This window comes from Arachis ipaensis, chromosome B8, assembly GCF_059453495.1.
Source record: "Arachis ipaensis isolate K30076 ecotype BB chromosome B8, ASM5945349v1, whole genome shotgun sequence".
Taxonomy (NCBI): Eukaryota; Viridiplantae; Streptophyta; class Magnoliopsida; order Fabales; family Fabaceae; genus Arachis; species Arachis ipaensis.
In genome coordinates this window covers 90166426-90193215 of record NC_142443.1, presented here as the reverse complement: position 1 = coordinate 90193215, position 26790 = coordinate 90166426, and the positions used below count along the sequence as shown (strand labels likewise).

At 38.5% G+C, this 26790-nt stretch overlaps 2 non-coding genes across 2 annotated transcripts; one reads left to right on the top strand and one right to left on the bottom strand.

The window, feature by feature from the left end:
- The first annotated feature begins 9597 nt into the window (after positions 1-9597).
- LOC148548785 (small nucleolar RNA R71) lies at positions 9598-9705 on the top strand. Its single transcript, XR_015897922.1, has one exon. It is a non-coding gene; the product is annotated as a small nucleolar RNA R71 (small nucleolar RNA).
- A 16301-nt stretch (positions 9706-26006) lies between these two features.
- Positions 26007-26110, bottom strand: LOC148548784 (small nucleolar RNA R71). The gene has a single exon (XR_015897305.1). It is a non-coding gene; the product is annotated as a small nucleolar RNA R71 (small nucleolar RNA).
- Between the last annotated feature and the right edge of the window lie 680 nt (positions 26111-26790).

Sequence of the window (26790 nt, the reverse complement as noted above, 5' to 3'; positions counted from 1 at the left end):
GAGGGCCCAAAGGAATAAAATCCTGGCCTAAGCAGCTAAACCAAGCTGTCCCTAACCATGTGCTTGTGGCGTGAAGGTGTCAAGCCAAAAGCTTCAGACTGAGCGGTTAAAGTTGTGATCCAAAGCAAAAAAAAAGAGTGTGCTTAAAAACTCTGGATACCTCTATTTGGGGACTCTAGCAAAGCTGAGTCACAATCTGAAAAAGGTTCACCCAGTTATGTGTCTGTGGCATTTATGTATCCGGTGGTAATACCGGAAAACAAAGTGCTTAGGACCACGGCCAAGACTCATAAAGTAGCTGTGTTCAAGAATCAACATACTAAACTAGGAGAATCAATAACACTATCTGAATTCTGAGTTCCTATAGATGCCAATCATTCTAAACTTCAAAGGATAAAGTGAGATGCCAAAACTGTTCAGAGGCAAAAAGCTACTAGTCCCGCTCATCTAATTGGAGCTAAGTTTCATTGATATTTTGGAATTTGTAGTATATTCTCTTCTTTTTATCCTATTTTATTTTCAGTTGCTTTGGGACAAGCAACAATTTAAGTTTGGTGTTGTGATGAGCGGATAATTTATACGCTTTTTGGCATTACTTTTACATAGTTTTTAGTATGATTTAGTTAGTTTTTAGTATATTTTTATTAGTTTTTAAATAAAAATCACATTTTTAGACTTTACTATGAGTTTGTGAGTTTTTCTGTGATTTCAGGTAATTTCTAGCTGAAATTGAGGGACTTGAGCAAAAATCTGATTCAGAGGCTGAAGAAGGACTGTAGATGCTATTGGATTCTGACCTCCCTGCACTCGAAATGGATTTTCTGGAGCTACAAAAATCCAATTGGCGCGCGCTCAATTGCGTTGAAAAGTAGACATCCAGGGCTTTCCAGCAATATATAATAGTCCATACTTTGACCGAGTTTAGAGGATGCAAACTTGCGTTTAGAGTGAAATGCCAGAAACAGGAAAGAGTCTCTACACATGAAAGCTCAATGCTCAGCCCAAGCACACACCAAGTGGGCCCAGAAGTGGATTTCTGCATCATTTACTTATCTCTGTAAACCCTAGTAACTAGTTTAGTATAAATAGGACTTTTTACTATTGTATTTACATCTATCTTTGGATCATTTTTAGATCTTTGGAACGTTTAGTCCTTAGACAATGGAGGCTGGCCTCACGGCCATGCCTGGACCTTCATCACTTATGTATTTTCAACGGTAGAGTTTCTACACACCATAGATTAAGGTGTGGAGATCTGTTGTTCCTCATGAATTAATGCAAAGTACTATTGTTTTCTTATTCAATTCAAGCTTATTCCATTTCTAAGATATTCGCTTGCACTTCAAAATGATGAATATGATGATCCGTGACACTCATCACTATTCTCAACCTATGAACGCGTGCCTGACAACCACTTCCGTTCTACCTTGGATTGAGCGTTTATCTCTTAGCCTCCATTCCGAAAGATCGGAGTCTTCGTGGTATAAGCTAGAATTATTGGCGGCCATTCTTGAGATCCAAAAAGTCTAAACCTTGTCTGTGGTATTCCGAGTAGGATCTGGCAAGGGATGACTGTGACGAGCTTCAAACTCGCGAGTGTTGGGCATAGTGACAGACGCAAAAGGATCATTGGATCCTATTCCAACATGATCGAGAACCGACAGATGATTAGCCGTGCGGTGACAGCGCATTTGGACAATTTTCACTGAGAGGACGGGAAGTAGCCATTGACAATGGTGATGCCCAACATACAGCTTGCCATGGAAAGGAGTATGAATGATTGGATGACAACAGTAGGAAAGCAGAGGTTCAGAAGAAACAAAATCATCTCCAAACGCTTATCTGAAACTCTCAGCAATGAATTGCATATGTATTTCTATCCTATTTTTATATTTTATATTTTATATTTTAATTGTCAAAATCCCATAACCATTTGAATCTGTCGGACTGAGATTTACATGGATGACCATAGCTTGTTTCAAGCCGACAATCTCCATGGGATCGACCCTTACTCACGTAAGGTTTATTACTTGGACGACCCAGTGCACTTGCTGGTTAGTTATATCGGAGTTGTGAAAAAGAATTTGAGATTACGAACGTGCGTACTGAGTTTTTGGTGCCGTTGCTAGAGATCACAATTTCGTGCACCACTGACATAGACAGACTGCAGAGTTGGCATGTGGAAATTGGAGTAGAATTCAACTACCCATGAAAGGTTAACCTGCCATGGCTGTCTCCGTAAGAATCTCCATTGTTTGCGCTCAATGTGGAATTCAACAAATTCAACAATGTGGGTCGGGAGGATGAGTAGGTGCTCATTTAACAAGGTGCTCAACAAATTCAACAATGTGCTCATAGTAGCGGTTAGTGAACCGCGCAGTGTCCTTTGCTGGAAAGGCTTTCTCTTTTTCATCGACCTTGATGATCCTCTTGACTCGCTTTGTGGATGGCTTGACTGATGTTGAGGATGGTTCCGCAGCTAGCACTCTTTTTTCTCCTCTCCTTGTCAGTGGTTTGGGAGCAGCTTTTTCTTTACCCTTCTTGGTGGCCATCCTGAAAAGGAAAAAGGAAAGTAACATGTGAAGCCAACGGTGAAAGCAAGGAGGATGACAGTATAAGTGATAAGCACTGCATGGTAAAGAAGGGTGTCGTTAACACATGGTCGCGACTACATGTGATAAGTTCATCAATGGAAATATAGCAAGTGCATGTTATAGCAAGTAGATGCAAGATGTTTATTAGCATGCCGGCAAAGGCACGAGTAGCATAGATCAAGCATCAAAAACTAAATAGTATTATCACTCGTAACAAGCTGACCATCACGTTTGTATTGACAATTATTTTTAATTAATAATATATTTAAGGGGTTTTGTGAAAAACAGGCATTAGAGTAGAAGGATAGAATAATTGAAAATGCGTAATGCCATACGGGCTTTTTCACAAACACTTAGCATGTATGGTAAATATGTTATTGAAAGTATTAAATTTGAATATGCAAGCAACCTTAAGAATTAATATTAATTGTCAAACAATGCCTCAATATATCCACAAGTAAAATATAGAAGAAAACAATCACCCAATAAAATTTCCAACACCAATTAAAAGGATGTAAAAAGGAAAAGAAAGATAAATAAAACATGGATAACAAAAATAAAAAGAAAAAGAAGAAGAAAACATAAATAAAAGTAATAATGGAAAAGGAAAAAGGGAAAGAAGAAAAGAACCTTGATGAAGAAGATGAAGAAGGAGGGAGAAAGTAGTAGAAAGTAAGAAAGAATAAAGAAGAAAGAGGGAAGAAGAAAGAAGAAAGAATGATAAGAGAAAGATAAGTAGGATTGGGGAGGAAAAAGATAAGAATTCTAGTGCAGATCTAGTTAAACTGTGCGTCGCATGCGACGCGTACACGTGGAGCACGCGGACGCGTGGATCGCGCTAATTTCAACCGATGCGTGCACGTCAGGGACGTGTACGCGTGACATGGGTTATACGTTTGGCGCGGAGGCAGCCTTGCACATGCACAACTCTCTGTCCCATACGCACTATTGCCAAAAATTCAACTGACGCGTGCACGTGAGGGACATGCACGCGTGGATGGTCTGAAGGGGAAAATGATGCGTATGCGTTAGGGACACGTACGCGTGACGATCCTTGTGCTCCTAGCACCATTCCAGCATCAAGCCATCACAACTCTCTGTCCAAACCTTGTTTACACCGATTTACAGGGTCACACGTACGCATAAGCGACGCGTACGCGTGGGCTGGGGTTTTCGCAAGCGGCACGTACGCGTCAGGGACGCGTAGTGGGCGTGTTTGTGCCTAAGGCACGCCTCCAGCCATGCTCTCGTGTAACTCTCTGTTTTATTCTTCTTTGTTTTGCATGCACACATGACGCATACGCGTCAGCGATGCTCGCGCGTCGTGTGCTTCTTTTTTTTTTTTATATGCAGAATGCATATGCAAATGTAGACTATATGCATGAACACTAAGAAAAATAGAATAAAATAAAACATAGAATAAAACAAAATAAAACCAAAACTGAAAAAGAACGATCATACCATGGTGGGTTGTCTCCCACCTAGCACTTTGCTTTAACGTCCTTAAGTTGGACGGTCTTCAGGCTCATTCTGCTTCTGTTGGTGGATCTTCCAATAGGAAGACCTCTAGCTCTTTGTGTTCCTTCATCTTCTCACCATGATAAAGCTTTAAGCGATGTCCATTGACCTTGATGCAAGTGAAACTTGAAGGATGACACAGGTGGAAGACTCCATATGGCTCTGCCTTCTCTACTCTGTAGGGACCTTCCCATCTGGATCTCAGCTTGCTTGGCTTGAGTCTCAGCCTAGAGTTGTAAAGGAGAACTAGATCTCCTGGTCTGAACTCTCTTCTTTTGATATGCTTGTCATGCACGGCCTTCGCCTTTTCTTTGTATAATCTGGAGATATCATAAGCTTCAAGTAGAAGAGTCTCCAGTTCTGCCAGTTGCAGCTTCCTTTCAGCGCCAGCTTGCTCGAATCCCATGTTGCACTCCCGCACAGCCCAGAAAGCTTTGTGTTCCACCTTTACTGGAAGGTGGCAAGCTTTTCCGTACACTAAACGGAAGGGACTCATCCCAATGGGTGTCTTATATGCTATCCGATACGCCCAGAGCGCATCTTGTAGCCTGGCACTCTAGTCCTTCCTATGATGCTTTACTATCTTCTCCAGAATACACTTTATTTCTCTGTTAGATAACTCTGCTTGCCCATTGGTTTGGGGATGGTAAGCTGTTGCCACTTTGTGAACTATCCCATGTTTCTTCAGTAGTCCTGCTAGTCTCCTATTACAAAAGTGAGTGCCTTGATCACTCACGATTGCTCGTGGTGATCCAAAGTGACAAATAATATGGTTTCTAATAAAGGAAACAACTGTGTTAGCATCATCAGTATGGGTAGGAATTGCTTCCACCCATTTAGAATCATAATCTACAGCTAACAGTATATAAAGGTAACCACTAGAGTTTGGGAATGGACCCATGAAGTCAATACCCCAAACATAAAAAATTTCACAGAAAAGCATAATTTGTTGGGAATCTCTTCCCTCTTGGATATATTCCCAAACCTTTGGCATGGGGGGCAGGATTTACAAAAGGTAGCGGCATCCTTAAAAAGAGTGGGCCACCAGAATCCACAGTCTAAGATTTTTCTAGCTGTCCTTTGAGGGCCAAAATGTCCTCCATTCTCAGAAGAGTGGCAGGCCTCTAAAATGGACTAGAATTCTGATTGAGGCACACACCTTCTAATTACCTGGTCAGCATCATACCTCCACAAATATAGGTCATCCCATATATAATATTTAGACTCACTTTTCAGCTTGTCCATTTGATGCTTAGTAAAATTAGGAGGGAAAGTATGGCTAACTAGATAATTAGCTACAGGTGCATACCGAGGAACTACTTCGGATACTACGTGCAAGCTATCAAATGGAAAAGCATCATTGATGGGAGTGGATTCAGTCTTAATGTGCTCAAGGCGACTCAAGTGGCTACCACTAAATTCTGGTTACCACTCATATCCTTCATTTCTAAATCAGATTCTTACAGCAGCAGTATCCAACGTATCAACCATACTTTTGACTCTTTTTTAGCTAATAAATATTTTAGAGCTACATGGTCTGAGTACACTACTACCTTAGTACCAAGTAAATAGGCTCGAAATTTATCCAGAGCAAAAACAATAGCTAGAAGCTCTTTATCAGTGGTAGTGTAATTAGACTGAGCAGCGTCTAAGGTCTTAGAAGAATAAGCAATTACAAAAGGATCCTTACCTTCGCACTGAGCCAGCGATGCTCCTATTGCATGGTTGGAGGTATCACACATAATCTCAAAAGGTTGGCTCCAGTCTAGTCCTCTCATAATTGAAGCTTGATTCAGGGCGATTTTCAGCTTATCAAATGCTTGCTTGCAACCCTCACTGAACTCGAACTCAACATCTTTCTGCAACTGTCTGGATAAAGATAATGCTACCTTACTGAAGTCCTTGATAAATCTCCTGTAGAAACCTGCATGGCCAAGGAACGAACGGACTTCCCTCACAGAGGAGGGGTAAGGTAAACTAGAAATGACATCTACCTTTGCTGGATCTACAGAAATACCAGTATTAGAAACAACATGTCCTAGTACAATACCTTGTTTTATCATAAAATGACATTTTTCAAAATTTAAAACAAGGTTTGAACTAACACACCTGTCTAGTACTCTGGCTAAACTATCCAAGCAAAGGCTAAATGAATCGCCATATAGGCTAAAATCATCCATAAAAACTTCCATACAGCTCTCGACAAGATCTGAAAAGATACTCATCATGCATCTTTGGAAAGTAGCCGATGCATTACATAAGCCAAAAGGTGTCCTCTTATATGTATACGTTCCAAAGGGACATGTAAAAGTAGTCTTTTCCTTATCTTCAGGAGCTATATGAATTTGAAAATAGCCTGTATAACCATCTAAAAAGCAGTAATGGGATTTACCTGACAGGCGATCAAGCATCTGATCAATAAATGGCAAGGATAATGATCCTTGCAAGTAGCTTGGTTGAGACGCCTGTAATCAATATAAACTCTCCATGAATTCTGCACTCTAGTTGTCAGGAGCTCTTCATGCTCATTCTTTACTATTGTGACTCCAAACTTCTTAGGCACCACTTGTACTGGGCTGACCAATTCACTTTTTGAGATAGGGTAGATGATGTCTGCTTCAAGTAGCCTGGTCACTTCTTTCTTGACAACTTCTAAGATGGTGGGATTCAGTCTTCTTTGGGGTTGATGATAAACCCCAATTTTGTGGCTTATATTGTGTAGAATTTGGGAGTTTTTGTCAATATTTCTCATACTTATCCACAAGAAATGCATGGTTTTGTGTTCTCTTCCTAATTTTGCTTCATGATGAAAAACATTCTTATTTTACCCTAGAATTGCTATATTTTGATCCTCTTTTATTGCCATTCGATGACGTGATGTATTTGTTGAGTGATTTCAGAAATTAGTTGACGGACAGATCTTGCTCCCTCTTCTAAGAATATTCTGTGCTCACAAACTTGAGGGCTAATGCCTACTATATCCGCCAAGCTCCACCCAATTACTTTCTTGTGTCTTTTCAGCACACTTAGCAGTTGCTCCTCTTATTGGGAAGTGAGTTCCCTTGCAATGATAATCGGGAACTTCTGATTATCCTCAAGATAGGCATACTTGAGGTGGGTGAAAGGGGCTTTATTTCTAATGTCTACTCATGGCTGGGCTTTGGATCATCTAGAGCTAGTGATAATGGCAAAGTGTCCCCATTGTGTTTAGAGGGTGTCCCCACACTTGGACCTTGCTCCATGTGCCTCTCTTCTACTTCTTCTTGGTGAACTGCAGCTATAGTTTCATCAATGATGTCGCACTGGAAGATGGAATGATCTTCCGGAGGGTGCTTCATAGAATCATTCAAATTAAAACTCACTATTCTGCCATCTACCTCAAAGGAGTAAGTTCCTGAGAAGGCATCCTGCTTGAACTTTGAAGTCTTCAGGAATGGCCTTCCAAGCAGGATTGATGATGGTCTTCCTGAGTCATTAGGAGGCATTTCCAGGATATGGATGTCAATGGGAAATGTGAGCCCCTTAATGCTTACCAGCACGTCTTCAGCAATTCCAACCACTGTGATGATGCTTTTATCTGCTAAAACAAAATGAGCTGCCAACCTTTTTAAGGGAAGGAGCCTCAAAGCATCATATATAGACAAAGGCATAATACTCACGCACGCTCCTAAATCACAAAGGTGAGTGTCAATAACGCTTGCGACCTCTTCTTTACTCCACGTTAGAGTCCACGTTAATTAGATTAACGTGGCTCTTAACGTGGCTTAGTGTGGCATTAGTGGTGTTCAATTTCACCACTAACGTTGGAGCTCCCCTTTCTTCCACGTTAGTTCCCACGTTAGTGTAACTAACGTAGCAACTAACGTGGGTTATGATGGGATTCGAGGGCGTTATTGGTGGTAACTTTACCACTAACATTGCAAGCTTGCTCCCTTTCCACGTTAGTGGTCACGTTAGTGAGACTAACGTGGCTCTTCTTTGCTTCCTTTGTCCTGAAATCAAACAAAGAAGGTGCATCAAAGCTTTGTTTCAAGTCCTGAGATCTTGCATCATTCATATTATCATTCAATTCATACACAATTCTCATGAAATCATGTAAAGTTCACAATGTTTGCTTGAATCAAGATGTAAGTGTATATTCACCCAAAACTTGCTTATTTACTAAGAAATGCATGAAACTATCCTAAAAGAGTAAAGAAAAAGGTCAGTAAAACTGGCCAAAATGCCCTGGCATCAATTTAGGTACTTGATGAATAATATCAAAAAGGGGAACAGTTACCTTAACCTTTTTGAAAATTTCTACCATTTTGGGATCAAGTTCCATCTGCTTCTTGGACTTCCTTGCAAGGTGTGGAAATGGAATAGGAATGGCGCCACTTGTAGCTTCTGTATCCTTTGGTGCTCCATTCCTTGGCTGTGCTACTTCTTCGTCAACTATGTCTTGTACTTCCTCTTCCTCTTCAACATCTTCCACTTCAACTATGTCTTCAACTGGGGCGTGTTCTGGTGGGCTTGGCTCCTCCTGATTCCTCTCTTGCAGTATGGTTCCGGACCTCAAAGTGATGGCATTGATGCCACCCTTGGGGTTGGGTAAGGGTTGAAAAGGAATTTCACTAGAGCTTGAAGGCTGATTATTGGAACTATTCATTGATCCAATCTGTGAGGCAAGAGCTTGTACATTAGAGGTTAGACAGTTCAAGGTGGAGCTAAGTGTGTTCTCCATGGCCTTTTGTCTTTGCTCAATAGACTGGAGCATTTCATCATGAGAAGAAAAAGAAGGGTAAGTGATCTGAGGGGCCTGCTGTTGGTTGTTCTGAGATGCTTGGGACTGCCTTAAGTGAGGTGCTCTGTAGGGCTGGTTTTAGTTCTGCTGTCTATTGTTGTTATTCCACCTTTGATTTCCATTGTTGTCTCTGCCTCCTTTGTTGTAGTTGTCCCTCCATCCTTGGTTGGAATTATCCATCCATCCCTGGTTGGAATGGTCTTGCCAACCTTGGTTGTAGTTTCCGCCTTGGTTGTAATTGCCGCCTTGTTGATTGTACCCTCGATTCGGGTGGTCATAGAAATTGCGAGTAGCTACCACGGTGTTGTCCTCTTGTTAGAGCTACGGACACTCATCAGTGTAATGACTATAATCAGCACATATTTCGCATACTCTCTGAGGGACTAACTGTTGACTTTGTTGTGGTGGGAGAGGCTGAGGTTGTTGTTGATTTAGCTGTATTTGCTTCAGTAGGTTGGTCATCTCACATATACTTTGTGTAAGAGCAGAAGTCTCAATGCTAGAGGAAACCTTTGCAACAACCTTTGAGTGGCTGTTCCTGTGCTTGTGATTCCGAGTGGACTCAGCTAGGTCGCTAATCAGTTGCCACGCTTCATCTGCGGTCTTGTACTTTTTCAGAGAACCATTACTTGCACCATCTAATGTAGTCTTATCCCGAGGCTTCATGCCTTGAGTGAAGTAGTTGACCAACACTAACTTGTCAATCATGTGATGGGGGCATGCGTCTAGAATATTCTTGAAGCGCTCCCAGTACTCATAAAGAGTCTCTGATTCACCTTGAATAATGCAGGAGATCTCTTTCCTTAGTCTATCTATAACTTCAGCTGGAAAGTATTTTTCCAGGAATTATCTCCTGAGCGTATCCCAGTTAGTAACGGTTGCTTCAGGTTGAGTGTAGTACCACTCCCTCGCCTTTTCCTCAAGAGAAAATAGGAAGGCGGTCCACAAAATAGAAGTTTCATCTGCACCATGACGCCTAACAGTAGAACAGGCTGTCTGAAAATCCCTTGGGTGCGCTTGATAGGCTCCTGAGCAGGTAAACCATGAAACTTGGGCATCAAGTTGATTAATGCAGTCTTCAGTTCAAAATCTGCAGCCATGTAAAGTCTGGGGCTCCTGCCTCCTAGAGAGTGATCCTCCTGGGTGCCGCCATGTTACCTACACACAAATCAACCGAATTAGTAGAAAAAGGAGCTTGTTTCTTCCTCAGATGGCCGTTCAGATTCGCCCTCAGATGAGACTTGTGAATCGATAATAATCACTTCACCACCCTCAGAGGCTAACCTACGCCGAGCTCGCCTAATATGTGAAAGAGTTCTTTCAATTTCAGGATCAAACGTGACTAAGCTTGGATCAGGCAGTGAACGCGTCATTCAATGAAAGAAACATACAGCTCGTGGTAGTAAAATAAAATAAAATATGCGAAAATTAAAAAAATGTACACTAATTAATAATTTAGCACACAATTGCAACTCCCCGGCAACGGCGCCAAAAATTGATGCGAGGCGGAAGTCAGCCAATTAAGATATCAATATAGAAATACGTTGCGAGTATAGTTCTTAACCAGCAAAAATCTGCTCATCAATTTAGAAAGGTTGTCATAAAATTTGAATACAAATACTGGGAGTTTGAATCCCAGGTCGTCTCCCAACGAGTTGACAAAAAGGGTGCTATGTTATTAATCAGGAGTTTTCCAAGAAATTTGAGAGTTGAATGACAGAAAATAAATAATTGTAAATTAAAAGAGAATTATATATTCTAATTAAAAAGCCTTGAATGGGAGAATGATTAATTGGAAGTTCCATCATTGTTGGAATTCTCTCAAGTGTATTATAAAGAGGTTGTTGTTTTCACTTAGTTAACCCTTACTAAATAAAGGAAAGTCAAGTGATTGAGCTAACTCTTATTTGCAAATCCTAGTCCTCTTCCTTGGGAAGGTCTAGCGTTAGTAGAGAATTAGCGAACAACATCTAATTTAACTAATCACTTGAGCATTCCAACTCAAGTGTCTTCTCTTAATCAACCGCCATGTCAAGTTGGGAATCTACTCCATTGACATGAAAATTAATTGCACATAATTAAATAGGGAATAAAAGGAAGACATGATAGACAATAACTACAATTTAATTAAAAGTGAAAGTAATCATTTGCATTAATAAATTCTAAAAATAATCCAATTGTAACTCTAAACAAGAATTAAGAATATGGAAGAGTAAGGGAATAAGAAAACAATCTAGAACAATAACTTCAACGGAGGTAATGGCTCTTCAATATCCAAAGCAAAAGCATAAAACTAGTAAACTATGAATATGTGGAAAACCTAGAGGAAGAGTTATTTTTCTCTAGATTAAGATCTAAAAGCTAAAACTACACTAATGAGAATCTGCGTTGAGTCTCTGCTCGTTCCCTGGCTCTGGTCTATGTTTTTGGGCCGAAAACTGGGTCAAAACTCGGCCCAAAATCGCCCCCAGCATTTTCTGTTATTTTTGCAGATCACGCATCTCACGCGTACGCGTCAGTCACGCAAAACTCCATTCCACGCGTACGCGTTAGGTACGCGCACGCGTCACGGTAAAATTTCCAGATTGCGCGTACGCATGAGCCATGTGTGCGCGTCGATGCTCGCTCGTTGTCTCCTTTATTTCTTTTGCTCCTTCCATTTTTGCAAGCTTCTTCTCCATCCTCTAAGCCATTCCTGCCTTACAAAGCCTAAAACACTGAACACACAGATCAAGGCATCGAATGGTATAAAGAAGGATTAAAATACACAAGTTAAAGGTTTAGGAAGCAAGTTTTCAACCATAAAACAAAACTAGGAAGGAATTGTAAAATCATGCAAATCATATGAATAAGTGGGCAAGGACTTGATAAAAACCACTCAATTAAGCATAAGATAAACCATAAAATAGTGGTTTATCAGTCCCACCCGAGATCGACCACTCCGTTTCAGGTAACCCTCCGAACATTGGCGCTGTTGCTGGGGAACCTCGAAATCATCCCAACATCATGGCAAACGACCCTCCTAACAACGACCGTACCTCTGGTTTAAAAGACGGTACACCAACAAAAAAACACAGATGCCACACCTCCGTCCCCAAAAGAAGCAAATCCCTCCAAAAAAGACAAACCAGCACAGAATGCGAAAATCCTAGATGCCATCCGTCAGCAACAAGACCGCCTCAAACAGCTCGAACAAGAGGCAGAACGGCAACGAGAAGTCGAGCAGGATCTGCGAAGAGAAACAAGACGGCGCAGATAGCATGAAGAAAAACTCCAAAAACTCGAGGCCAACCTCAAAGCCAAAACTACACAACCCGACCGCGACATTAGCCCCCAGGGAGCAAGACCCATTCACAAGAGAAATTATGAAAGCCAATTGGCGTTGGAAAGTAGACATCATGGGCTTTCGAGCAATGTATAATAGTCTTTACTTTGCCCGAGATTTGATGGCCCAAACAGGCGTTTCAAGTCAGCTCAAGAATTCAGGCGTTTAACGCCAGAACTGGCATAAAAACTTGAGTTAAACGCCCAAACTGGCACAAAAGCTGGCGTTTAACTCCAAGAAAAGTCTCTACACATGAAAGCTTCAATGCTCAGCCCAAGCACACACCAAGTGGGTCCTGGAGGTGGATTTTTACGCTAAACACCCTAGCTTACTCATTTTCTATAACCCTAGGTCACCAGTTTACTATAAAAACTACTTTTAGTGATTCATCTTGTACCTCATGACACTTTACACGTTTCATATTGTATCTTCTACGGCATGAGTCTCTAAACCCCATTGTTCGAGGTGAGGAGCTCTGCTGTTCTTCATGAATTAATGCAATTACTACTATTTTCCATTCTATCACGCTTGCTTCTAAACCTGATGAATGTGATGATCCGTGACAATTATCATCATTCTCACCTATGAACGCGTGCCTGACAACCACTTCCGTTCTATATGCAAACAAGCTTGAATGTGTATCTCTTGGGTTTCTAATCTAAGATTAGAACCTTCGTGGTATAGGCTAGAATTATTGGCGGCTATTCCTGAGATATGGAATGTCTAAACCTTGTCTGTGGTATTCTGAGTAGGATCTGGGAAGGGATGACTGTGACGAGCTTCAAACTCGCAATTGTTGGGCGTGTGACAGACGCAAAAGGACACTACAACAAATATGGCCTTTAGCAACGCCAAATTTTGCAACGCCTTAAAACCGTTCTCTTAGATAGGTTTAGACAACGGTTTTTTAAAGTATTACTGTTGAATTCAATTTTTCATCAATTTCTAGAAACAAATTAAAACCGTTCTGTTTGACTACTTCAAAGAACGGTTTTATAACCGTTACCATGATTTGGCTTTAAGCAATGGTTTTTTATTGTTGTTTAAAGAATTGCATAAATGAAACACATTAAAATCGTTGCCGAAATGCTACACTTTAAAACCATTCCATTAGATGGTCTTAGACAACGGTTTTTACAGTGTTGCTATTGAAGTTCATTTTTTCATTATGCTATAGTAACAAAATAAAACCATTCTCTTTGACTATTTTAAAGAACGGTTTTACAACCATTACAACAATTATTTATGAAACAACCATTTTCTAATATTATTTAAATAATTATACAAATTAAACAATACTAATAAAAATAATTTTAGATAATTACATAAATTGAAACTATTTTTTCTATAAATATTGAATTTATAACATACTCAAAAACTATTGCTATAAATAAATAACAAATATTATTTAAAAAAAATAAAATTGAAATAAATTTATTATAAATATTATATATTATTATAAATATATAAAAAATATTATATTTTTAACACACATATCTAAAATAAATTTATAATAAATATTATATATTTTTATTATAAATATATAATAAATATTAATATAAAGAAATAAAATTAAAATAATTTTAAAATAAATATTATATATCTATTATTGATTATTATTTTTTTCTTAATTAATAAAGGAATACATAACAGCAAATAAGACTAAGAAAGCCCTCCTTCTCTTCGAAACCAAAGAGAACGCTACTCTTCCTCCCTCTACCGTACCGAACCCTAACCCATGCCTCAGAATCAGAGAAGTCATCGCACCGCAGCTCTCCATGAAGCTGTAAATTACACCATCATCGCAAGTCACCAGGAAGCCCCAAATTGCCACTCACCATCGTTGCACCACATTGTCGCTGCATTCTTCCCAGCGTCGCTGCCTCCTTCTTCCCGGCGTCGCTGAGTCTCTCTGCGACGTCACTGCTTCTCCCCTCTCCGAGGCTTTACTGCTTCTCCACGGCGTCCTTACTTCTCCCCTGTTCTGTTTCTACCTCGCTGCTTCTGCTTCACTGTCTTGGCTGATTGTGGATTGTGCTTCGCTGCTGCTGTTGCTTCGTTACATTGGCCGTTTGTGGGTTGTCATCTATGGTAAGTGGTCTTCTTCTCTGATTTCTGTTGCTTAGTTAAGGCTTGATTGGCTGTTGCGTATTTTTGTTGGCTGTGGAAAGTGGTGATATTTGTGAACATGAGCAAGATGAGTCTTAAATGTTGACTGAGTTTCTGTTCTAGTTTGGATTTGGACTGCATACTTGTGAAATGAACATGGGGCTTAGGTTAGTCTGTTATTTAAGGTAGCAAAACTTTTATTTTGGTCATGGGTTCTGTTCTGAAACTTCATCATAACTAAATTTTATTTAAAAGACCTTCAATTGACAGACTTAAATATACTTTATTAAAAGTCCTTTAGTTTAAAAGTGGGCCAAATTATATTAACAAAATAATTTTTTGGACCTCAATTATAGAAGGCATTTGAGAAGAGTTTCAATTGGAATACTTTTTTGTACAGTGCTATTCTAATTTTGATTTGGCAATTTGTTATCTCAAAATGTTGTTCTCATTTAAAGAAAAGTTATCCATTATTTGGTCTTTGTCAGTTTACACTTAGTTAGAACAGTTTATTTAAGTTTCAAAAAATGCATTTATATATCATTCATTGCAACTCTGAGTGATTTATTTATATACTTCGTTCACTTTGAATGGTTTGTTGCTTATTTTGAGAAATCAATTTATTTAAGGCATGAAAGTGATAGTAACATTAGTATTACAGTTATGGTTATGAATTGCTTATATTTTTATTCTTTGTTGCTGTTGTAGTTTGTCTCTTTAAAATAAAAAAAAGGGTTGTCATCTCTGGGTTGTCTCTTTGCTGATGCTGCTTCACTGCATCGGCCGTTTGTGGTTGTCATCTGTGGTAAGTATTCTTCTCTGATTTTCTGTTGCTTAGTTAGGGCTTTGGCTGTTGGGTATTTCTGTTGGATTTAAGAAGAAGAAAGGAAAGTGGTAATGTTTGTGCATTGTTCAAAAACTGTTTTGAGGCTTTATTTGGCTAATTATATAGAAAGGGAAATTTGTATTTGGCCATTTGTGCATTGTTCAAATTTGTATTGTTCAAAAACTGTTGGTGCATTGTTCATTAATTTGAGTTATAGTTAGCAAAACTCATCATTGTACTAATTGTTTTTTATTTTTTTCTTGGGGATATGAAGTTAGCAAAACTCATCATGAGTTTCTAATCTTCTGCCACATTTAGCTTTTCCTGTAGCAAATTTATTTCCATCTAAAACTATAATATATCACTATCTGTATATGAAGATTATAAGATTAGATAGAAATATAGCAGTGGCTAATTCCACTTTATTTTTATTTAGACCACAAAAAGAAATAAAATTAATTATATGTATGTGCTGCCTAAATTACCCAACATATGCTAAAGAGTAACTGAATGTTTCAATGAATCCTCTAGAAGAATGGTTATCTAAATAATAATAATAACAACAATAAGAAGCACAATTTTAAAACAGTGTTTAGTTCTGCAATAACAATTATGATAGATTAAGCAACAAGTCTAAAGTGTTAACTTAAAGAAAATAATATCAATGACGTGGCATGCATTCAATCAAAAGATCAACAATTTAATTCAAAACACAGCAAAGAATTTTGTCAACCATGTCATTAGTGAAATTAATAATCCTTTTTACTTTGCATTTAATAAAAAAGGTTATCAGTGCTGGCACCAGAAGCACAAGCACTTTCTTGATTACTATGTTGATTAACACTAACCCTGACTAATGGATTCAGCTAAAAAATGTTCTAAAAATATTGAATAAAAGAGTTAAGATATTTTTTTAATTATTTCATTGCATTGACTATTTTGTGCATTGTTCAAAAACTGTTTTGAGGCTTTATTTGGCTAATTAGATAGAAAGGGAAATTTGTATTTGGCCGTTTGTGCATTGTTCTAATTTGTATTGTTCAAAAACTATTTGTGCATTGTTCATTAATTTGAGTTCTAGTTAGAAAAACTCATCATTGTACTAATTGTTTTAGATTTTTTCTTGGGGATGGAGTGTAGTAGAAGAAACATATGATAATGCTTTGAAGATGAACACGTTTTGTTAGTGCATTGTGTTCTGGATTTCTGTGTTGCTAAACTTGATTGATTTCCTTACATTATATTTTCCTACAAAGTTGGTTCCAAAGGGAAGCCAAGTTTCTCAAGTCATGATTTGTAGCAGTAACAACAGCTGTCTTTTGCTCTCTAATTTAAAACTAATATCTTTGATTGGGTTATTGAGTGCTTTAGTTAGTGTTGTTTCCTTTCAATATTGTTTACAAGTTTGTGTGTTTTCTTTTCCTTTGTTTTTTGAACTTTTCAAAGTGGTTGCTATTTTGTTCTCTAGTACATAATGTACTTGTGATATGTTTGGTTGGGGTTAAATATTTTCTATGTCTAAGATGGAAGCAAGTATGACTCACTCACAAGGATCAACATGTAGACAAGAAAAAGAACTTCCTTCTAAATCTACTGCCAGGGCTCAGAAGAATACTATAGAAGTAGATTCTAGAATGAGTCAAGATTTGAAGAGAAAAGAGACCACAATTGAAGATGATATTGAAGAGTGTGGCAGCTTGCAAGAAAGGCCAACTAAGAAGGGAAAAACACGTCAATTTGCTTCAATGCCGATTGATACATTTCTTAAACTTAACAATGAGCCTGATGGTGAAGAGCAATTGGATGAGAATGAAGGAGATATTATAGAGGAGTAGGACCAGGATTATATTAATCCAACTGAGGCTGAAAACATAAACAATACTTTGAAAGGTAAACTATTTGCAGGTTCTCAATTTTTTTTCCTGTTTACATTTTCTTAGTTTAATTAGTTTGTACCGTTTTTGTTAAATTAGTCAGTTTAGTTATGCATGCTTAGTGGATTATAGGTGGTTAGGAAGTTATATCTAATTTGTAGTGGATTTAGGTTGAACTTTTTGGTTGCTGCTGATGCTTGGAATGAACGGTTTCAAATTGTATAGTGCTGTTTTATCCTTGTTAATGGCTGATTTCATGCCTTGTTTTGATTGAGCAATGATGATGATGGCCTTATTATGCTAATTTTTATATTGCTGCTGATTGCCATTTTTGCTTGCTGCCGTTTGATTTTAGTGCTGATTAGTGCTGATTTGATTCTAGTGAGTTTATATGGGTTGATTTTGTTGTTTGTTTAAATTCAGAAATGCCCTATTTACTGCCAGAATGCTGCCGAAAAAGTTCAAGAGTGGACCTTGAGATGTTAGCTTCTCAACTTGAAAGCACTTTAGGCAATCCAAACAATGATGCACATGAGGAGGTATTATTTATTATTAAAGTTTCTATATGTTATCATATCTTAAATAATGGTTGATTATGTTGATGTTGATTCAATTGTTTTGTGTATCTAAATAGAAAAATGTTATGATATATATGTTTCTCCTCTCTCTCTCAAACATTTTTAGTAGACATTATTAGTATTAAAGATGTGTAGTTTTATATTTGATTTTTTTTTCTTTTTTTACAGGAAAACTATGTTGAAGGGGAAATCAAACTTGATTAAGGTCAAACTTGATTAAGGTCAAACTTTTAAGAGCAAATGTTACAGAGTAAAAGTCATGAACTTGTCGATCGGACATGATGATAAATCTATTTGCTACTTAGCTATTTCAACTCTTCTTTGTTATATTTTTTGCAACATTAGATGATATAGTTCGAGGTTGTCATGATAGTATATATATTGTGGTATTTTGAATGTGATTGTGGATCTTACAACAATTTTTATAAGACAAATTTGATGGAAAATGTTCAATTATTTTTCTTTAGTGACTTTATTCAAAAAAGTTTAGATTATTTATTGACTCTAAATAATTAAAAAAAAGAAATTAATTTCATTCACGAGAAAACTACTATTGGAAATAAAAAATTATATATTACAAAAAACCGTTGTCAAAAGTTACAAAGGACAACGGTGTTAAAACCGTTGCCAAAAAATGACACCAACGGTAATGCTTTAAAACCGTTGTCTTAGATGATTATAAAATGGCAATGGTTTTAAAACCGTTGCCAAAAAACCAATGGTAACGCTTTTAAACCGTTGTCTTAGACAACTATAAAATGACAACGGTTTAAAAACCGTTACCAAAAAATGGTACCAACGGTAATGCTTTAAAACCGTTGCTGTTGTGGATAACAAAACTACCACAGTTTAAAATCGTTGCCTATCCATGTACGGTTTTAAACCGTTGTATCATGAAAAAGAACGGTTTAAAACCGTTGCATTTCGAGTAACGGTTTGAAACCGTTGTTTAAAAATTTTTTTCAAAACCGTTGCCTATACCAATAACTTTGGCAACGGTTTTTTGGTTACCGTTGCCTTAGGTAAAAAACCGTTGCCTTTGAGCATTGGCAACGGCCGCATATACCACAGGTCAAAAACCGTTGCCAAAGCGTTGCCTAAAGTTTAAGGAACAGTTTTTCAATCTACGTCAAACGGTTTTTGACCGTTGCGAAAAGCCTTGTTTGTTGTAGTGGGATCAATGGATCCTACTCCAACATGATCGAGAACCGACAGATGCTTAGCCGTGCGGTGACAGCGCATTTGGAACATTTTCACTGAGAGGACAGGAAGTAACCATTGACAACGGTGATGCCCAACATAAAGCTTGCCATGGAACGGAGTATGAATGATTGGAAGAAGGCAATAGGAAAGCAGAGGTTCAGGAGGAACAAAGCATCTTCATACGCTTATCTGAAATTCCAACCAAAGAATTACATAAGTATCTCTATCTTTAATTTATGTTTTATTTATCTTTTAATTATCAATTCTCCATCACCATCTGAATTCGCCTGACTGAGATTTACAAGGTGACCATAGCTTGCTTCAAGCCGACAGTCTCCGTGGGATCGACCCTTACTCATGTAAGGTATTACTTGGACGACCCAGTGCACTTGCTGGTTAGTTGTGCAGAATTGTGACAAAGTGTGATTCATATTTGAGAGCTCCAAGTCCTTTAGCGCCATTGTTGATGATCACAATTTCGTGCACCACGTTTTTGGCGCCGTTGTCGGGGATTGTTCGAGTTTGGACAACTGAAGGTTTATCTTGTTGCTTAGATTAGGAATATTTTATTTTTGTTGGTTTAGAGTCTTTTATTTGAGTTTAGTTTCATATTTTAAGTTTGGTGTCAATTGCATGCTTTTATTTTCTTTTAATTTTTTCGAATTTGCATGTTCTTAGTTCCTTCTCGATCTTTAAAAATTCTAAGTTTGGGGTCTTCTTTGTGTTTTTCTTTAAATTTTCGAAAATTTGTGTTTGATTTTCTAAAAATTTTAAGTTTGGTATTTTTGTGCTCTTATTCACTTAAAAATTTTTCAAAAATTTGTTCTTGGTGTTCATCTTGATCTTCAAAGTGTTCTTGGTGTTCATCTTGACATTCAAAGTTTTCTTGTTTGTTCTCTTTGTTTTGATCTAAAATTTCTAAGTTTAGTGTCATTTTATTGTTTTTCTCTTTCCTCATTAAAATTCAAAAATCAAAGAAATATCTTTTCCATATTTTACTCATAAATTTCAAAATTTTGCATTAAATTAGTCAAAGATTTTCAAAATCATATCTTTTTTTTTTAGTCAAGTCAAAATTCTAATTTCAAAAATTGATCTTTTCAAATCTTTTTCAAAAAATCAAATCTTTTTAATTTCTTCAATCATATCTTTTCAATCATATCTTTTTTTTAATTTGCAATCATATCTTCTCAATCATATCTTTTTCAAAATAATTTTCAATCATATCTTTTTGATTGCTAATTTCCAAAATCTTTTTAATTAATTAATTAATTTAGTCTTCAATTTGCTTTTATTTTATTTTCTTTTTTTCAAAATTTTATTTTATTTTATTTTCCATTTATTTTATTTTATTCTATTTTAATTTCGGTCACTTTTAATTAAATAAATAAAAAATAAAAACATAATTTATTTGCAGTTCATATCAATTTCCTTTTCTCCATCATGGACATAAGTGAAAATGAACAGTCCAGAAGGACTCTGGGGTCATATGCTAACCCCATTACAGCTGCATATGGGAGTAGCATCTGTATACCTCCCATCAAAGCAAGCAGTTTTGAGCTAAATCCTTAGCTCATTATTATAGTGCAGCAAAATTGCCAGTATTCCGGTCTTCCACAAGAAGAACCTACTGAGTTTCTGGCACAGTTCTTACAAATTGCTGACATAGTACGTGATAAAGAAGTGGATCAGGATGTCTACAGATTATTACTGTTTCCATTTGCTATAAAAGATCAAGCTAAGAGGTGGTTAAATAACCAACCCACAGCAAGCATAAAAACATGGAGACAGTTATCAAACAAATTTCTGAATCAATTTTACCCTCCAAAAAGGATGACACAGCTAAGGCTGGACATCCAAGGCTTTAAACAAGAGGATCATGATTTCCTTTATAATGCCTGGGAGAGGTATAGAGGGATGCTAAGGAAATGCCCCTCTGAAATGTTTTCAGAGTGGGTACAGTTAGACATCTTTTACTATGGGCTTACAGAAAGAGCTCAAATGTCTCTAGACCACTCAGCTGGTGGATCTATACACATGAGAAAAACAATTGAAGAGGCTCAAGAACTCATAGATACAGTTGCTAGAAATCAACATCTATACTCAGACAGTGAGTCCTCCATAAAAGAAGAGGCTATGGCAGTAACTACTGATCATAATCCTTAAGAACAGATTGTTGAACTTAATCAGCAATTACTCCATATGACAAAACAATTAGCAGAATTCAAAGAGATGCTCTAAGACAATAAAAATGCTAACAAGAATATAGAAGCACAATTGAATCAGAGAAGACAGCAGCTATCTAAACAGATAACAGAAGAATGCCAAGCTGTCTAACTAAGGAGCGGGAAGAAAGGAACAAATAGCAAAAAGTCAAGAAAGGAACAAATGACAGAGGATGACCAAACCACTACCCAAGATCCCTCTGAGGACATCAAGAGCCCAGAAAGGAATAACTCTGACGTTCAAACGCCAGAAAAGGGTGGGAAGCTGGCGTTAAACGCCCATCCAGCACCCAATCCTCGCGTTCAAACGCCAATGAGGAATCAGACACCTGCAAGTGCTGATAGTAACCCCTCTAAGAAGGCTTCTCCAACCACTTCTGTAGGGAATAAACCTGCAGCAACTAAGGTTGAAGAATATAAATCCAAGATGCCTTATCCTTAGAAGCTCCGCCAAGCGGAACAGGATAAACAATTTGCCCGCTTTGCAGACTATCTCAGGACTCTTGAAATAAAGATCCCGTTTGTAGAGGCACTTGAGCAAATACCCTCTTATGCTAAGTTCATGAAAGAGATCTTAAGTCATTAGAAGGATTGGAGAGAAATTGAAAGAGTGTTTCTCACTGAAGAATGCAGTGCAGTCATTCTGAAAAGCTTACCAGAAAAGCTTCAAGATCCAGGAAACTTTATGATACCATGCACATTAGAGGGTGCTTGTACCAAGATAGCTCTATGTGACCTTGGAGCAAGTATCAACCTAATACCTGCATCCACTATCAGAAAGCTTGGGTTGACTGAAGAAGTCAAACCAACCTGGATATGTCCTCAACTTGCTGATGGCTCCATTAAATATTCATCAGGCATCATTGAGGACATGATTGTCAAGGTTTGGCCATTTGCCTTTCCCACTGACTTTGTAGTGCTGGAAATAGAGGAGCACAAGAGTGCAACTGTCATTCTAGGAAGACCTTTCCTAGCAACTGGACGAACTCTTATTGATGTATAAAAAGGGGAAGTAACCCTGAGAGTCAGTGAGGATGAGTTCAAGTTAAATGCTGTCAAAACTATGCAGCATCCAGACACATCAAATGACTGCATGAGCACTAATATTATTGACTCTTTGGTGGAAGAGATCAATATGACTGAGAGTCTTGAATCAGAGCTAGAGGACATCTTTAAAGATGTTCAGCCTGATTTGGAGGAACTAGAGGAAATAAAAGAACCTCTAAAAATCACTTAGGAAGAGGAGAAACCTCCTAAATCAGAGCTCAAACCACTACCACCATCTCTGAAATATGCATTTCTGGGAGAGGGTGACACTTTTCCAGTGATCATAAGCTCTACTTTAAATCCACAGGAAGAGAAAGCAATAATTCAGGTGCTAAGGACACACAAGACAGCTCTTGGGTGGTCCATAAGTGACCTTAAGGGCATTAGCCCAGCAAGATGCATGCACAAAATCCTATTGGAGGATGATGCCAAGCCAGTGGTTCAACCACAGAGGCGGCTAAATCCAGCCATGAAGGAAGTGGTGCAGAAAGAGGTCACTAAGTTACTAGAGGCTGGGATTATTTATCCTATTTCTGATAGCCCCTCGGTGAGCCCTGTCCAAGTTGTCCCTAAGAAGGGAGGCATGACAGTGGTTCGTATTGAAAAGAATGAACTAGTTCCCACAAGAACAGTTACAGGGTGGCGTATGTGTATTGACTACAGAAGGCTCAATACAGCCACCAGAAAGGATCATTTTCCTTTACCATTCATAAACCAGATGCTAGAGAGACTAGCAGGCCATGAATACTACTGCTTTTTGATGTTGCATTTCCCATGACTTGGACCAGAACTTTGATGCACTTGATTGCTTGATTTCAGGACAAAGGAAGCAAAGAAGAACCACATTAGTGGCTACGTTAGTTACACTAACGTGGGCACTAATGTGGAATGGGAGTAAGTTGCAAAGTTAATGAGAAAAGTAATCGCTAATAACGCTCTCGAAGCTATCATTGCCACGTTAAGAGTCACGTTAACTAAGTTAACGTGAACTCTAACGTGGAAGAAAGGAAAGGGAGCCAACGTTAGTGACACTTAACATTATCACTAACGTTGGACCAAGCTCATAAGTGGCCACGTTAAGAGCCACGTTAACTTAGTTAACGTGGCCTCTAACGTTAAGAAGTAAAGGGGAAGCCAACGTTAGTGACATTCAACTTTGTTACTAACGTTGGCCAAGTCACAATAAGCCACGTTAACTCCCACGTTAACCTAGTTAACGTGAAAGCTAACATGCAAAAAGTAGGTGGTCGACAACGTTAGTGACACCAAGCATTGTCACTAACGTTAGGATTAACCCACACAATCCCCAATAAGCCACGTTAACTCCCACGTTAACCTAGTTAATGTGGAAGCTAACGTGAAGAAGGAAGGTGATCGCCAACGTTAGTGACACCTAACATTGTCACTAACGTTGGAAGGAGCCCACACAAGCCACAATGAGCCATGTTAACTCCCACGTTAACTTAGTTAACATGGAAGCTAACGTGAGGAGGAGAGATGATGAGCCAACGTTAGTGACATTCAGCTTTGTCACTAACGTTGGAGATGGCTAGCACAGCCACGTTAACCTAGTTAACGTGGACTCTAACATGGGAGCTAAGGGCACATTGGAACGTTAGTGACAAAGGTAATAGTCACTAACATTCTTGAAGGTTGGCAAGCCTACGTTAAAAGAGCCACGTTAACTAAGTTAACGTGGACTCTAACGTAAGGAAGGGGGAGACTTCTCAACGTTACTGGGAAAGGTGAGTCCCAATAACATGTGCGAGGGACATAGAGGCAACGTTAGTGGCAACGTTTGTGCCACTAACGTTGAAGTTAACGTGACTCTTACTTTGGTGAGGAACGTTAGTGAAAAAGGTAATTGTCACTAACGTTCTCGAACCCATATTTTCACTGAACGTTAACACCACTAACGTCCTGAGCTAAAGTCTCTACCCACTTCACACTTTCTCTCTGCAAGTAAAGCCAAGCCCAATGAAGAAGATAACTGCTTCAAACTCAAGATCCAAAGGCCCATACCCAAGACTTGAAGAGCCAACTAGAAGATCAGAAGAGTAGTATATATAGGAGTAGCTTTGAATTGAAAAAGAGAGTTGGAAATTATAGGGAGCCTCTTGGCATAGAACTACTCTCTGTATTTTACTTTCTCTGCACTTCTAGGTTCATAATGTATTCTCCATCATTGTTTTCATTTTCCAGAGCTATGAACAACTAAACCCCTTTCATTGGGTTAGGGAGCTCTGTTGTAATTTGATGGATCAATACTAGTTTTCATTATTCTTCTTCTATCTTTTCTCTTGATTTTACTTGAAAGCTTTCGATCTTTATCCAATTGGGTAGTTATCTTGGAAAAGAAGCTATTCAAACTTGGATCTCTTCTGAGCCTTGAAAGAGGAATGAAGAGATCATGCTAGAAATGCTTTCTCATGCTGGACCAAATTGGGTTTGGATGGATATGTGACTATAATCCTCTCAACACTTGATTTGGGAAATGCATGTGGTATAATCAGTGACCATACTTCATCTCTTCTCATGAGCAATTGACCAAGGAATTGAATATTGATCAAGATTTGAGAGATTGAATTGCAAGGAATTGTAATTCGATCACTTAAGATTGCCAAGGAGATCAATGAGTGCATTGATTGAGGAAGAGATGAAAATGAAATTGATCCGGAGAATGCAACATCTCCTGGGCCCAATGAACTCCCCATTTCTGATCTTACCCATTCTCTTTACTTTCTGTCATTTACTTTTATGAGCAATTACCCCATTCCTATTTAAGATTCTGCAATTTACTTTCCGTCATCTACATTCAGCTCTTTATTTCCAGCATTTACTTTTCTGTTATTTACTTTCCCGCCATTTGATTTTCTGCAATTCTCAACTCAAATTCTGATTCGCTCAACTAGAACATTCCTCTAGTTAAAGTTGCTTGATCAATCAATCCCTGTGGGATTTGACCTCACTCTATTGTGAGTTTTTACTTGACGACAAATTCGGTACACTTGCCGAAGGAAATTTGTTATGAGACAAGTTTTCCGTGCATCAAGTTTATGGCGCCGTTGCTGGGGATTGATTGTGCATAAACAATGATTAAATTGGAGGATAACTAGATTGAGCATTTTATTTTTGTTTGATTTAATTTTCTGTTTGAGTAATTTTCCTTCAGTTTTGGTTAATTTCTTCCCTTCCCCCTACTTTTTCATTTTTAGTTATTTACCATTTATTTCACTAACCCACTAATTGTTTGATATATTGCATTACTTACACTAATAGTAATTCTAACAGAAATACTTTTTGCATCTATTTTCCTTGCTTGTACTTGTTGGTTGTATGACAGGGAGAAGAAGTGGGGCTTCAACTTCCTTTGATTATGAACCTGAGAGGACCTTCTTTAGATTAAGGAGGGAAGCAAGAGGAAAAAGAGTAGTTGGTGCTGAGGAAGAGGAGGAATACTTTGAACCAAACATGGAAGAAAACATGGAAAACCATCATGAAGAAGAGACTCACAACCATGGCGGAGGAGGTCGCGCAAATCATGCTGCAGAGGATAGAAGAGTTTTAGGCTCTTACATCAATCCAAACCCAGGAAACTGTGGAAGTAGCATTCAAAAGCCAACCATCCACGCCAACAATTTTGAACTGAAGCCACAGCTCATCACCCTTGTTCAGAACAACTGTTCGTTCGGAGAAAGTGTCCAAGAAGGCCCCAATCAACATCTAACCACCTTCCTGAGAATTTGTGACACAGTGAAGTCTAATGGTGTTCATCCTGACTCCTATAGACTGCTCTTATTTCCATTCTCACTCAAGGATAAGGCAGCTAAGTGGCTGGAGTCTTTCCCAAGGGAGAGCTTGACAACTTGGGAAGATGTGGTGAACAAATTCTTAGCAAGATTTTACCCCCCTAAACGAATCAATAGGCTGAGAGCTGAGGTCCAAACTTTTAGGCAACAAGATGGTGAGACTCTGTATTAAGCATGGGAGAGGTTTAAGGACCTAACAAGGAGGTGTCCACCTGACATGTTCAACAAATGGGTGCAGCTGCACATTTTCTATGAAGGGCTATCTTATGAGTCAAAGAAGGCCGTAGACCATTCATCCGGAGGATCTTTGAACAAGAAGAAGACCATTGAGGAGGCCATAGATGTCATTGAAACTGTAGCAGAGAATGACTACTTCTATGCTTCCGAAAGAGGGAACACTAGAGGAGTGATGGTGCTAAACAATGTAGATGCTCTGCTGGCTCAGAACAAGCTCATTACCAAGCAGCTGGCTGACCTAACCAAGAAGATGGAGAGGAACCAAGTAGCAGCAATCTCCACTTCAACAACAACCCAAGAAGTAGTGAATGAAGAAGCAGAGGGAAGTCAGGAGCAAGTCAACTACATTGAGAATTCACCTAGGCAAAACCATGATCCATACTCCAAGACCTACAACCCTGGATGGAGGAATCACCCAAACTTTGGGTGGGAAAATCAACAAGACAAAAGCCTTGATCAAAGATGCCTAAATCCCAACAATGCAAGCCACCAACATTTCACATCTATGGCACAGGAGTGCAGTGCCCTCATTCAACCATACTTGCCTACAAAAAGAAAAGATCCAGGGAGTTTTCATGTCCCCTGTGCCATAGGAGAAACAATGTTTGATAAAGTACTCTACGATTTGGGAGCAAGCATCAACTTAATGCCCTTATCCCTGG